This window comes from Eriocheir sinensis, chromosome 69, assembly GCF_024679095.1.
Source record: "Eriocheir sinensis breed Jianghai 21 chromosome 69, ASM2467909v1, whole genome shotgun sequence".
Lineage (NCBI taxonomy): Eukaryota > Metazoa > Arthropoda > Malacostraca > Decapoda > Varunidae > Eriocheir > Eriocheir sinensis.
In genome coordinates, this window is record NC_066577.1 from 1809746 (window position 1) to 1824745 (window position 15000).

The window sequence follows — 15000 nt, forward strand, 5'->3', positions numbered from 1 at the left end:
GAGTTGCCAAGAGGTCAATTTCGGGTGGAGATGTTAATTCATTTCGGAATTTCCCTCGCAAACCAAAAGCCTCGTCAACCCATATGAACGCCCGCTGAGGCACTGCAAACCCCAAGCTGGCACACTAGGGCACAGACGTAAGCGTACAGCAGCGCGCGGGTGCCACCTCTGTGAGCGTACCGCGTTACATGAGACCAGAAAAATTGGAAAGTTTGGTTTAGTCGGCGCAACATCTGTGGTCATACGCCGGAGAGAGACCGGAGGGGGAAGGAATTATAGGAGAAGGGAACAGACCCCAGGAGACGGGACACAACCCCTGATTAATACCTGGTACCCATTCACTGCTGGGTGGACAGGGGCGTAGGGTATCGGAAAAGCCGCCCAAATTTTTCCACTCCGCCCGGGAATCGAACCAAGGCTCTCTCGGTTGTGAAGCCCCCAACCTGAGACCGGACCCCAACTGTGTTCCGCTCTGAGCACACGGGTCTTGCGGCGCACAAAGGGAGCCCTGGGTGACGCCTTACACTTGTACAAACAGCACGCCCCTACACCAAGGCACTGCTCTTGAACCAAGGTATTTATAGCGATTTTTTCTTTGCTCGTAAACTATGGCATTGCTGTGTTTGAAGACCACAACCTCTCCTCTCTGTACTCTGAACGTGGAAGGGAAGGGAAGGGATGGGATGGGAAGGGATGGGATGGGATGGGAAGGGAAGGGAAGGGAAAGGATGGGATGGGAAGGGAAGCAGAAGGGAAGGAAAGGGGAGAGATGGGAAGGGAAGGGAAGGGAAGGGAAGAGAAGGGAAGGGAAGGAAAGGGAAGGGAAGGGAAGGGAAGGGAAGGGAAGGGATGGGAAGGGAAGGGAAGGGAAGTGAAGGGATATGGTAAAGGATAGGATGGTAAGGGAAGGGAAGGAAAGGGAAGGGAAGGGAAGGGAAGGGAAGGGAAGGGAAGGGAAGGGAAGGGAAGGGAAGGGAAGGGAAGGGAAGGGATTTGGTAAAGGATAGGATGGTAAGGGAAGGGAAGGGAAGGGAAGGGAAGGGAAGGGAAGGGATTTGGTAAAGGATAGGATGGTAAGGGAAGGGAAGGAAAGGGAAGGGAAGGGAAGGGAAGGGAAGGGAAGGGATTTGGTAAAGGATAGGATGGTAAGGGAAGGGAAGGGAAGGGAAGAGAAGGGAAGGAAAGGGACCTCTAATTTCTCTCTCCTTCCTTTCTCTTACTCCCCTACCCTTTCCTTCCATTCCTTTCCCTTCCCTTTCCTCTCATTCCCAATACTTTCCCTTCCTTCTCTTTCCTCTCCATCCTTTCTTTCCTTTCTCCCCCTTCACACACACACACACACACACACACACACACACACTCACAATGCTACCCAGACTGCCCAGTGTGGGGAAGGATGAGCCTGGAGAATGTACATGGTTGCTTGGTGAGGTCGCCCCACCACTGCCAGCCACGGGGTGTTGCTGCGGGGCGGAAGGGGGTGCAGCCTGACCCCCCATGCCCCCTGTGACCTGCCCCGTGGAGGAGGAGGAGGAGGAGGTGCTGGTGAGGTTGAGGTGGAGTCCAACAGCAAAGGTATCTGAGGAGGCGGATTTTGAGAGGTTGCGGGCCACGGAGAACTTGAGGTGACATCGCGACCTGACCTCCTCGGACACTGACACCAGGGCGGCAAGGTACGCCACGCTCTCTGGGGTCACCTGGGGGGGGAGGGGGAGGGAAGGATGTTATGGTAATGGTGACAGATGTGAGCAATCAATTTATTTATTTATTTTTGTTTTTTTTTACGTCGCAGCCAATTGCACAATCTATCTATCAATGTATCCATCTATCAGTCAACTATCTATCTATCTATCTATAAACTCTCTCTCTCTCTCTCTCTCTCTCTCTCTCTCTCTCTCTCTCTCTCTCCTTTCATTCCCTTCTCTACCCATCCCTTCCCTTCCCATCATTTCTCATCCCATCCCTTCCCTTCCCTTTCATTTCCTACCCACCCCTTCCCTTCCCTACCCTTTCCTTCCCTTCCCTAACCTTCCCTTCTATACCCATCCCTATCCTTCCCTACACTTCCCTATCCTTCCCTTCCCTTCCCTTCCCTACCCTTCCCTTCCCATCCCATCCTTTCCCTTCCCTACATTTCCCTACCCTTCCCTTCCATACCCACCCCTACCCATACCATCCCTACCCTTCCCTTCCCTTCCCTTCCCTACACTTCCCATCCCATCCCTTCCCTTCCCTTCCCTCACCTCAAACTTGTCCCTCTTGTGTGGTTTAGCAACTATGGACAGCAGAGTGATGAGGACCCTGGAGGTACGGGACACAGTGGTGGGTGCTGGGTGCCTCAAGCCCTTCAGGAGGTGGCCCACGATGGCAAAGTGGAAGTTGCCTGTGGAGTAGAGAATGGTTAGGTTAGGTTAGGTTAGGTTAGGTTAGGTTAGGTTAGGTTAGATTAAGGACAGCCTGAGGGGTAGAGAATGGTTAGGTTAGGTTAGGTTAGGTTAGGTTAAGGACAGCCTGAGGGGTAGAGAATGGTTAGGTTAGGTTAGGTTAGGTTAGGTTAGGTTAGGTTAAGGACAGCCTGAGGGGTAGAGAATGGTTAGGTTAGGTTAGGTTAGGTTAAGGACAGCCTGAGGGGTAGAGAATGGTTAGGTTAGGTTAGGTTAGGTTAGGTTAAGGACAGCCTAAGGGGTAGAGAATGGTTAGGTTAGGTTAGGTTAGGTTAGGTTAGGTTAAGGACAGCCTAAGGGGTAGAGAATGGTTAGGTTAGGTTAGGTTAGGTTAAGGACAGCCTGAGGGGTAGAGAATGGTTAGGTTAGGTTAAGGAAGGGAAGAGAAAGGAAGTGAAGGGAAGGGAGGGGAGGGAAAGGGAAGGGAAGGGAAGGAAAGGGATGGGTAAAGAAGGCAAGGAAAGGAAAGGAAAGGAAAGGAAAGGAAAGGAAAGGGAAGGGTAAGGAAGGGAAGAAAAGGAAACAAAAAAAGAAAGGAAAGAGAAAGTGGAGGAAAAGATAGAGAGGAAAGGAGGAAAAGAAAGAGAGAGAAAGGAGAGGTAAGGGAAGGAAGGGTTGACACACACACACACACACACACACACACACACACACACACACACACACACACACACACACACACACAAACACACACACTTAAAAACACATACTGTCCAAATTCCTTATGCAAGAGTTAACCCATACGACCACACTCTTTCATCCCTTTATTTTTCGCTGGTACAGAACACACACACACTGTAAACATGTAAATATTAATCCTAAATATCTATCCATTTCCACTTCTTCTCCCTCTATCTGTATAAATCCTTTTGTGACTAGGCAACCTCATGAACGAAAGATGACGCACATAGCTTGTGCGGCTGCCGAGGGCAGTCATCATTTCGTCTCGATAGAGTTCACATCACACGCTCCGTGTAAGCCACAAAACCAGTAAAAAGACAATTTAAGCAAAGACTTTAACTCCAAACCTGCTAAACTTATATTGGTGGCAGCGGTTACAAAGCGATTACAAAGCGATTACAAAGCGATTACAAAGGATTTATCATAAAATAATACTGGCCTACACAAGGTGCCTCAAATTCCGTGGTGACTCCGTTGGCAATGACTCAGTGAACCAGTGTGAGCTCAAGCACAACCTCTCTACAATTACGGGATTACTACACTCCCTATGAGACGACTACAAGCCCCATAGCTCGTACTTGCACCTACAAAAGAGGTCACCACCTACGTTGTATCACCAAAACAACAATCTGTGCCGCCACTCAGCAAACGTCCGTAACCAGTCTACCCAAAAATCCCACTTCATTTAACGGGATTAACCCCCTGCCGAACTCCCCCAACCCTGTATCTTCACAGTCACAAGAGGAGGAAGAGGAAGCTATATTCGTAGTGACAAGGTAGTAGCCGCGGCCAGACAGCTCAAGTCCAGAGCGTCAGCAGTCTGCGTCAGCGTGCCGTCAATCAAAAGATCGGCAACACCCACCCCCGGCTAGTGGAACACGCCGCACAATTTTGGTTTGTCACCTGAACTATCACTCAAGTAAGACGAAACGTTGTTCCATAATTTAGTACATGTACCGTCGAAACCCCCCACTTCAAATAACATTCTCACCCTCGTCTCCCATTCTCCACTAATTTAACCTAATATAATCGCCATTTCATTTGTTCTTAATCCCTTACACGGATTACATTTAAATTCCTATCCCTACTCTCTTGTAATCCATACCGTTCGCCTTCAGCGCTCCTCCCCTCCCCGTTCACCAGCCCTACCCCGCTTTCGCCGGCAGCCACGTCTTGATCCCAGTGATATGTGTCGCCATCTGCACATCTGCTGATCCCAGTCATTTATGCCCTTGTACCGCCCCACTCTTTCCTCAAGCGACCTCACGACTGCTTCACACCCAAGGTATCTTACCATTTCCTTACGGATTACCTACGAATCTTCCTATAAACTTCCCTTTAATCTTACTTAAAATTTCCCTTCCTATAATTTTCCTTATATACGTCCTAATATCTCCCCTACATTACAGCTTGTGCCGGAGAGCAGAGAGAAGTGAGTTAACCCACATCTCCTGCGTCCCAGTCTCCCCCCTCACCATACATCAGCCATACCATCATGCTCTGGTCTCCTTACAAATGCATCGGACACAGCTAAGTGACTCCCCCGTCTAACTCCCCATGTCCCAGGATCGAAAATTGGAAGAGGCTCTATCCTCTGCCTTCAGCGGTTTAACGATTGATACTCCCCATCACACAGTCCTCCGTTCAGGAGCTGCTTATCCAAAACCTATTCCCCAGCACCCCATTACCTCCTGCAAAAGCTCCCTCAGACTTCTCACCAGAGCTTTCCCAGACTACTTCTTCCCAGACAGAACAGCACCAAAGTGACCCAACCATGAGTGACAAACCTCAAAACGTCATTTTAAGGGGCGAGGATAAAAATCCAAAATATACGGGCTCAGAGGAGACCGGCCCCGACCTCTAACTCACCTGCAGAGGGTAGAGGATGCTTTACCAAATTCCAATATACAAATGAAAAGGAGAAATTGGCCCACCTTTACGACAGCATCCACACGGGCCCTTGTCGGGCTCAATCCATTATAAAAAGTGACGCATTCAAGAAAGCCAAAACATATGATGAAGCGAAAGCAAATCTCATCAGCCATTTCGGCTCCACATGCAAACAGGGTGCCCTGTCAGTCTTGTTCCGCCTAGCGGCTGCCTACCGTCCCAAAATAAAGGCTAATATTGCAGTAGATGACTGTTTAGGCGTCGCGGGTGGAGCCTTCACAGAGTTTGAAACCCAATTCCGTCACTCCCCGTGGACTACCGAGGAGAAAATGAACCTTGAGGATGTGTGCCGCCTTTTCTCATACTTTGTCTTTCTCCTCAATTGCACGGAGACACTCTTCAAAGAGTTACAAAAGGAAGAACCCCTACCGAAAGGTAGAACCCTTTTCAAACACATCAGTCCCCTGTCGGGACGAGAGCCACCAACAGAACCCACATCCTCAGCGGTGAGGGGTGTCAGACTTCAGAGGGGGCGTCCCCAAAGTCGCTCCCCGACCGGAGCTCAGACCCCTAGGAACCGCTCTGCCACACCCCGCGGCCGCCGCCCTTACAATAGAGGCAGGGGTCGCGGGCGTGGCTATAACACTCAATATTGTTACAACTGCAGAATCCCAGGACACCATACACGTAATTGCTGGTACGGCAGCAACACCCAACAGTCAAATCAATATTGTTCCTACCATAAGACATCAGGCCATAACACCAAGGATTGCCGCGCGAGGCCCCGGGAGGTACCTCGTCGGGGAAGCCTCAGCGCCACGTCTCCCGCAATAACATAGGCTCAGGTACAAAATCACACCAGGTGTGTGGTATTCATACACCACCCCCAACCCGCACACCTTTAAACAAACCAAGTACATCCACAGCTCATTTTGACATTGAAACCCAACCTACGGATGTTGAAACCACTACCATGAAACACCACCGCATTGCTCTTTATCCCCAATCCTCCCTTGCCATGACTGTCCCTGCTCAGTGTAATGGTCACCAAATTAGTGTTTTCATGGACACAGGGGCATGTCCCAATATCATAAACATCGGTACATTGCGTGCCTTACATGACGCAAAGACAACCTTGGTATTGGAACCTCCTGCCTAAAATTAAGTGGACTAGATGACACATCATTTAAAGTAGTTGGACACACCCCCTTGTCTATCCAGTTGGCTAACTCCCTGTCCCCGATTACAGCCACCTTTCATGTGTGTCATGGTTTGAATATCCCAGGTGATATTCTTTTGGGTCTTCAATCTATGCGGGAACACTGCTTGTCCCTAGCTCCAGCAGAAGATTGTGTTTACCAACATGAAACACCAATTAGAACACTCACGGCCCCAAAGCCATTGTTGTGCACTTCTCCCTCCGCCGATGGAGAATATACTCATCTTTCTAGCGTGGCCCAGCGGTCACTGGTTGATACTTCATCTCCAGCAGTGCATGTTATTAAGGAACAAAGTGCATCATCCTCCAATACATTACCTCCCTCTCCCTCTTCTTCCTCTTCGCAAGAGCATTTAAGGGTCCACGGCGTTCTGGCGACTGACGTCACATTAGAAGGGCGTGGATCAGCTATGCTTCAAATGCGTCTTGCTGGTATAAGTGATGAATGTGAGGCTATCTGTATGAGTGAGAGCTTGAAGATGAAAGCCATGACTATGGAGGATGCACTTTGCAAAGTAGATAAAAATGGTCAAACCTTCCTAATAATGCACAACTCATCCCCATACGTACGCAAGTTCCGTCAAGGGACATGCGTCGTTGACTTTGAAGTTCTACCTGAACGCATAGGTAGCGTACAGGAATCAGAGATCATCTCCCCCTCTGAGATCTTGCGGAGTGATCATCATAAACAAAAAGTAAATGATTACCTAGCTACTCATCTCGAAGATCTGGCTTTTCCAGAAGCAAGGGAGAAATTGCACAACCTACTAGAGACATACCACTCCATTGTCAGTCTGCCGGATGATCCTATTGGATCCACAAATGTTTTAACACATTCAATACCGGTTGATCCCAATACCAACCCCATCTATGTGCCTGCATACAGAACACCACACTCTCAAAGAGCTATCCTAGATACTGCAGTCAAAGACATGTTAGCATCAGGTATTATAGAACACACTACTTCCCTGAACTGTCCCATTTTCCTGGTGAAGAAGAAAAACGGCCAATTTCGGCCAGTTGTAGACTACAGGAAACTAAATGCTGTTTCGCACCCTCAAAGATACCCCTTACCTCACTTGCAGGATATTTTAAGCAGCATGGGCACCAACAACAAGGTTTTCACGACCTTAGATTTAGCAAGTGGCTATTGGCAGGTAGACCTCGATGAGCATAGTAAACCGCTTACAGCCTTCTCTACCCCTTCGGGTCACTGGCAGTTTCGTAAACTCCCCTTTGGAGTTAGTGGTGCGCCACTGACGTTCCAAAGGCTAGTCAACAAAGTCTTGCATGGCCTCCTTGGCAAACAGGTTTTCGCCTTTATAGATGACATCATCATAGTGTCACAGGATGTCGACTCACACATTACCTTACTACAAGAAGTATTTAATCGCCTTTACCAGGCAGGTCTAACTCTGCGTTTCCCAAAATGTCATTTTGCGTCCAAGCATCACATACTTAGGCCATGTCCTAGATCAGAATGGTGTACATACGACTCCTGACAAAGTCAAGGCTATTTTTAACTATCCTGTGCCAACAGACGTGAAATCTGTCCGCTCCTTCCTAGGACTGTCCGGGTACTATCGATCCTTTATCAAGGACTATTCACGCATTGCAAGACCCCTCACTCAACTTTTGCGCAAAGACTCCACATTTACATGGGGGCGGAACATCAGGAAGCTTTGATTACCTTAGAACAACACTAACATCCCCGCCTGTCCTGGCCTACCCAGACCACACACAAGACTTTTTCCTGTACACAGACGCTTGTGGCAAGGGCCTAGGAGCCGCTCTCATGCAATATGATGTTAGAAATAAATTACAACCTCTAGCATATGCAAGTCGCACGCTCACCAAAGCAGAATCAAACTACAGTACTACCCACCTTGAGGCCCTTTGCGGTCGTGGGCATTACGTCATTTTCGTGACATCATTTATGGCTACAATATCCATGTCAGAACCGACCACGCAGCCGTGGTGGAATTATTCAATACTAAAACCCTCACGGGGAAATTGGCCCGATGGAGCCTCATTGTCCAAGACTTTAATCCCTCATTTGCTCATGTCCCTGGAGCAGTAAATCATGTAGCGGACGCCCTATCCAGATATATCAGCGCGATAATGGACATGAATGTAGATCATTTTGATGACCCAAGTCGAACTCATGACCCAACTTTGAATGATTCCATACGCGCAGCGCAACAAACAGATAACTTCTGTCAACCCATCCTATACTATCTGCAGAGTGGCGACCCCAATTCCTTGCCAACGCTACCTGTACCCTTAACTGACTTTGATCTCAACGACGGCATCCTCGTCAGGAATACATACATCACAACTAAATACGGTCCGCATAGGGAAGTTACACAAATCGTCGTACCAGAAAGCCTAGTCTCTATGATCTTGCATAACATACATTCTTCCCCTCATGCCGGCCATCCTGGAAAAAGTAGAGCTTTGATGCAAGCCCGTTTGTTATATTATTGGCCACGTATGCGGCTCGACATCATTGATTACATCAACAACTGCCACACTTGTGCAGAAAATTATGGATCCATTACTCAGCAAGTCCCCATCAAAAGCTATCCCATACCTTTAGAGCCATGGGATACCATTGCTATTGACCTATTGAAATTACCCCAAACTACTGAAGGCCACAAATACCTATTGGTTGCCATTGATCATTTCAGTCGTTTCTCGGTTCTAGTTCCCATAGTGGACAAGCAAGCAACTACTGTGGCTAAAGCTCTCATTGATGAAGTCTTTTGTAAATATAACACCCCTAAAGTCCTCATCTCAGATAATGGCACAGGATTTAACAATAAAATCTTGGAGGCAATCTGCAGGGAATACCAAGTTGATAAGGTAAATACCATGGCTTATCATCCAGCTTCCAATGGCATGGTCGAGCGACACAATCGAAAAATCATTCAGACACTTCGCTCTCTGGTCGGTGATGTCTCAGTAACTTGGCACGAATGGATGCCTCAGGTAATGGCTTCTCTTAACTCATCTCTCCATAAATCAATAGGTGACACACCTCACTTTGTCATTTTTGGCCAGGACCATCGATTGCCGTACTCATTCCTCCTCAAAGAGGACACACCCATCTATAATTTTGATGACTACGTTCGAGTCAGAGGGACAGACTTCCAGAAGATCTATAAACGCGTTACCTCCAACATCGAGGATAGCAAGGCTGCCATGAATGCGTCACAATGGAAATCAGCAACCGACAAATTATTGGTCATAGGGGACATTGTCTATTTAAAAATTCAGGAACCCAAAAACAAACTAGCACCTCGCTTTGAGGGCCCATACCGAGTACTGTCCTACGACAAAGGGAATAAGGTCAAGATCCGCCACCTGACTACCTTGGAAACAAAGCTTGCACACCTAGACCACCTAAAACGCACTAACCGACCTTCTTCCTCAACCTGTGAGGCGTCGACCCCTGCGCCTGACGACCCTCTAACGACACCGACAAATACTCCAGGCCCAGCTGAGGTGGACACTACCAACGACTACAGGAAGAAACTAAGATCATACACATCTGCACACTGATGCATTTGTACGGAGAACCATCTTCATCCCTTAGTGTCCCTTCTCTTCTCCCACAATTTTTTTTTACCTTATCCATCCACTAACCACTTTCTATTATCTCACCCAGTTGCGATGCTACTCCCTTGCCTATGTGTCTTGGGGGGTGTTCTCCTGGTCCTCCCCACAAATGCCACGAAGCAGCCCTCCTATGAACAACACCTACGTGTGGGGGCAATCGTGGAGCCAGACGGCCCCGTGATGGTGGTGGAGGACGTGGTCGATGTCCGCATTACCCTATGCGATTTTCGTGAGCTGGAGCGACTCCATATACCCCAGTTCCGGCGCCAGATCCAGCAAGCGGAAGCGGTTCTCCAGCAGACCTCGGACACAGTTCATAAACTAAACCATCCACTCACGCTGACATATTTCTCTACTCTCATGCTATCTTTCCTAAATATCCAACAATCTAACCATCTATTGCTCAACCAAACCTTTCATACCTACAACCTCAAACCCTTCAACTTGCCGGTACCAACTACTCCCCTACAACTCAAACCCTTACACCCACTAGGAGACACTTTACCCAAACTCATTGCACCCAACATCACCCTACAACCCATTTCCTCTCTCACCATATGGCCAGAACTTCGCCCCGACACTGTATACCCCATCCTCGCGTCACTGACTACGGGACTCACGCTCACTGTGATCCTAGCTACCCTACTCATCTGTGTCTTCCACCGCCGCTACGCCTTCCTGCGTCGAGCCATCCTCCAGCGCACCTTACAGCCAGCAACGGCATAGACCATATTCCCGTTGTCCAATAATATCTTTTTCTCATTGAGCATAATTGTCTTCGTATGCCATTTATCTCTAACCAGAGGACAGGATAATTTCTTTACAATACCTAATTAACATGCAAGTCCTCTGTGATATGTATCTATTTGCCATTTATATATACACCTATATATCCATATACAACCAATTTTTTGTTTCCATATTTTAACTTAACCATGTATGTATACCCATACCATTTAATCCATGATCATGATAATATTTTCTATTATATATTATTTCTCATATTATATTTAGTTAATAACTCATTCTCCCGGGAGTTTAGATATTAGGAATTCTTTTTGTGCACTTGTCTTTATTTGTTTATACACCATTACTCTAGGTAATGTACCCATGTGCCAATTGTTTAACTTGCATTTAACTGCTATTTGTCCCTCATGGGCTTATAATCCTGTAACCCATTCATTATTTTTTTTTCCATTCCCTTATACTGTGTACTTCCTTTCTCGTCTTCATACTTTCTATACCTCATTTGGCCCGGCCATCCTTGTACATAGAGTTTTACTTTCATCGTGGCGTGGGCGCCACGCTAGCCTGACCGAGCATTGTAAACATGTAAATATTAATCCTAAATATCTATCCGTTTCCACTTCTTCTCCCTCTATCTGTATAAATCCTTTTGTGACTAGGCAACCTCATGAACGAACGATGACGCACATAGCTTGTGCGGCTGCCGAGGGCAGTCATCATTTCGTCTCGATAGAGTTCACATCACACGCTCCGTGTAAGCCACAAAACCAGTAAAAAGACAATTTAAGCAAAGACTTTAACTCCAAACCTGCTAAACTTATATTACACACACACACACACACACACCTTTGAAGCTGAGTCCCACGGAGTGATCGAGTTGCTTGAAGAACCACTCCAGCGACACTCTGGTAGACATCATCACCTGCTCAATGGTCTGCCGGGGAGAGAGAGGGTCGTATTATCTAACATTCCGTCGCCCAAGAACACACATTTGACAAGGCTTTCATAGGAGTTGTGGGCATTTCCAGGAGTAATTTTATGACCCTGGTGGTAGTGTGACCCTTCCTCTGTACCGTGACCCTAAAATACCACTCATGAGAACCCGAGTGATCCTCTTTTTGACCTTTGGAAATAGTTGACTTGAAGGGCGAAAACGTGTAACAATGCCAGCCAGAGAGAGAGAGTGAGAGAGAGAGAGATAATAAAAGAGAGTAATGAGAGGATGAGGGGAGGAAAAGAAGAAGGAGGGAAGGAAGGAAAGAAAGGAGAGAAAAACAGACGAAGGAGAAAGAAAGGGGAGAGAGAGAAAATAAAGAAAGAATGAAAAGAGAGGAAGGAAAGAGGGCAGGGAACACACACACACACACACACACACACACACACACACACACACACACACACACACACACACACAATACTGTCCAAATTCCTTATGCAAGAGTTAACCAATGCAACTACACTCTTTCATCCCTTTTTTTCTTTTCACTGGTATAGAGCAAAACACACACACACACACACACACACACACACACACACACACACTCACATTGTTGTCAAAGCTGCCTTGTGAGTCCAGGGTGTGATTTTGTTCCAGGAGTGCCAGGCCTTACGCGTTGAGTGCCATTTCGTAAAGCTGAAGCAAAGTGATGGCTACCCAAAACAGTGCCTGGTGGATGGGCGACTCCTGAAAAACAAGGGGGGGGGTGAGGCATGGGTACAGATGGTGACTCCTGCAAAACATAGGGGGGGGTGAGGCATGGGTACAGATGGTGACTCCTGCAAACATAGGGGGGTGAGACATGGGTACAGATGGTGACTCCTGCACCAAAACATAGGGGGGGGTGAGACATGGGTACAGATGGTGACTCCTGCAAAAACATAGGGGGGGGTGAGGCATGGGTACAGATGGTGACTCCTGCAAAACATAGGGGGGGGGTGAGGCATGGGTACAGATGGTGACTCCTGCAAAACATAGGGGGGGTTAAGACATGGGTACAGATGGTGACTCCCTGCAAAACATAGGGGGGGTGAGGCATGGGTACAGATGGTGACTCCTGCAAAACATAGGGAAATTGAGGCATGGGTACAGATGGTGACTCCTGCAAAACATAGGGGGGGAGGCGGCTGGACAGATGGTGACCCCAAACATAGGAACATGGGTACAGATGGTGACTCCTGCAAAACATAGGGGGTGAGGCATGGGTACAGATGGTGACTCCTGCAAAACATATGGGGGGGGTGAGGCATGGGTACAGATGGTGACTCCTGCAAAACATAGGGGGGGGGTCAGACATGGGTACAGATGGTGACTCCTGCACAACATAGGGGGGGGGGGGGGGTGAGGCATGGGTACAGATGGTGACTCCTGCAAAACATAGGGGGGGTGAGACATGGGTACAGATGGTGACTCCTGCAAAACATAGGGGAGGGTAAGACATGGGTACAGATGGTGACTCCTGCAAAACATAGGGGGGGTGAGACATGGGTACAGATGGTGACTCCTGCAAAACATAGGGGGGGGTGAGACATGGGTACAGATGGTGACTCCTGCAAAACATAGGGGGGGTAAGAAATGGGTACAGTTGGTGACGCCTGCAAAACATAGGGGGGTGAGACATGGGTACAGATGGTGACCCAAAACCTTCCTTTCCTTTCTTTCCCTTCCCTTCCCTTTCATTCCTTCCTCTCTCTCCTCTCCTTTCCATTCTCTCTCTCTCTCTCTCTCTCTCTCTCTCTCTCTCTCTCTCTCTCTCTCTCACACACACCCCTCCCCCTCTTCCTACCAGCAAAAACAGAAAATAATAATAATAAAATAAAAAGAAAATGGAAAAAGAAGAAGAAAAAGAAGGAGAGAAATACAAACAGAGGTCAGACTGATTTATCTTCTCTACACACACACACACACACACACACACAGACGGCATTTGTGTATTTGGACGAGGAGACGATGAAGAAAATAATAGTTACAATGATAAGGCCAAGGTTGGGGTGTGCAGCAGTGGTCTGGTCTCCTCACGAAAATAAGAACATAAGGAAGCTGGAAAGAGTGCAGAGAGTGGCAGCTAAGATGGTACCGGAACTTAAGGATCGGACTTACGAGGAGAGACTCAGCATGGGGCTCAACCCCTGGAGAGAAGAGAGAGAGAGGAGACCTGATAGCGGTGTACAGGGTGGCGAGCGGGGTGGAGAATCTGGACAGAGAGGACCTGTGTGTGTGTGTGTGTGTGTGTGTGTGTGTGTGTGTGTGGAGCGAGGGAGAAACGAGAGGACATGGAAGGAAGTTGAGGGCGACCACGTGTAGGAGAGATGTGAAAAAGTTTAGCTTCCCAAACAGAAGCTGTGGAATGGACGGCAGGAGGAGGTGGTTTGTGCAAGAAACATTCAGGATTTTAAGGAAAGGTTGGATAAGAGCGGACATGGAGACGGGACAGCACGAACGTAGCTCTTGTCCCGTATGTCACAACTAGGGAAACACAACTAGGTGAACACACACACACACACACACACACACACACACACTTAAAAACACATACAATACACTGTCCAAATTCCTTATGCAAGAGTTAACCCATACAACTACTCTTTCATCCCTTTATTTTTTTTCACTGGTATAGAACAAAACACACACACACACACACACACATACAATACACTGTCCAAATTCCTTATGCAAGAGTTAACCCATACAACTACACTCTTTCATCCCTGTTTTTTTTTCACTGGTATAGAACAAAACACACACACACACACACACACACACACACACACACACACATACACAGCATTTGTGTATTTGGACGAGGAGATGATGAAGAAAATAATAGTTGCAATGATAAGGCCATGGTTGGAGTATGCAGCAGTGGTCTGGTCTCCTCATGAAAAAAAGAACATAAGAAAGCTGGAAAGAGTGCAGAGAGTGGCAGCTAAGATGGTACCGGAACTTAAGGATCGGACTTACGAGGAGAGACTCAATAGCATGGGGCTCACAACCCTGGAGAGAAGAGAGAGAGAGGAGACCTGATAGCGGTGTACAGGGTGGCGAGCGGGGTGGAGTCTGGACAGAGAGGACCTGTGTGTGTGTGTGTGTGTGTGTGTGTGTGTGTGTGTGTGTGTGTGTGTGTGTGTGTGTGTGTGTGTGTGAGGAGAGGAGAATGAGAGGGACATGGAAGGAAGTTGAGGGCGACCACGTGTAGGAGAGATGTGAAAAAGTTTAGCTTCCCAAACAGAAGCTGTGGAATGGACTGGAGGAGGAGGTGGTTTGTGCAAGAAACATTCAGGACTTTAAGGAAAGGTTGGATAAGAGCGGACATGGAGACGGGACAGCGCGAACGTAGCCCTTGTCCCGTATGTCACAACTAGGGAAACACAACTAAGTGAACACACACACACACACACACA

General features: G+C 47.8%; 1 pseudogene; it reads right to left on the reverse strand.

Annotated features, from left to right (window-relative positions):
* LOC126988315 (neurofibromin-like) overlaps positions 1–15000 on the reverse strand; it is a 219442-nt pseudogene that overhangs the window by 2141 nt on the left and 202301 nt on the right.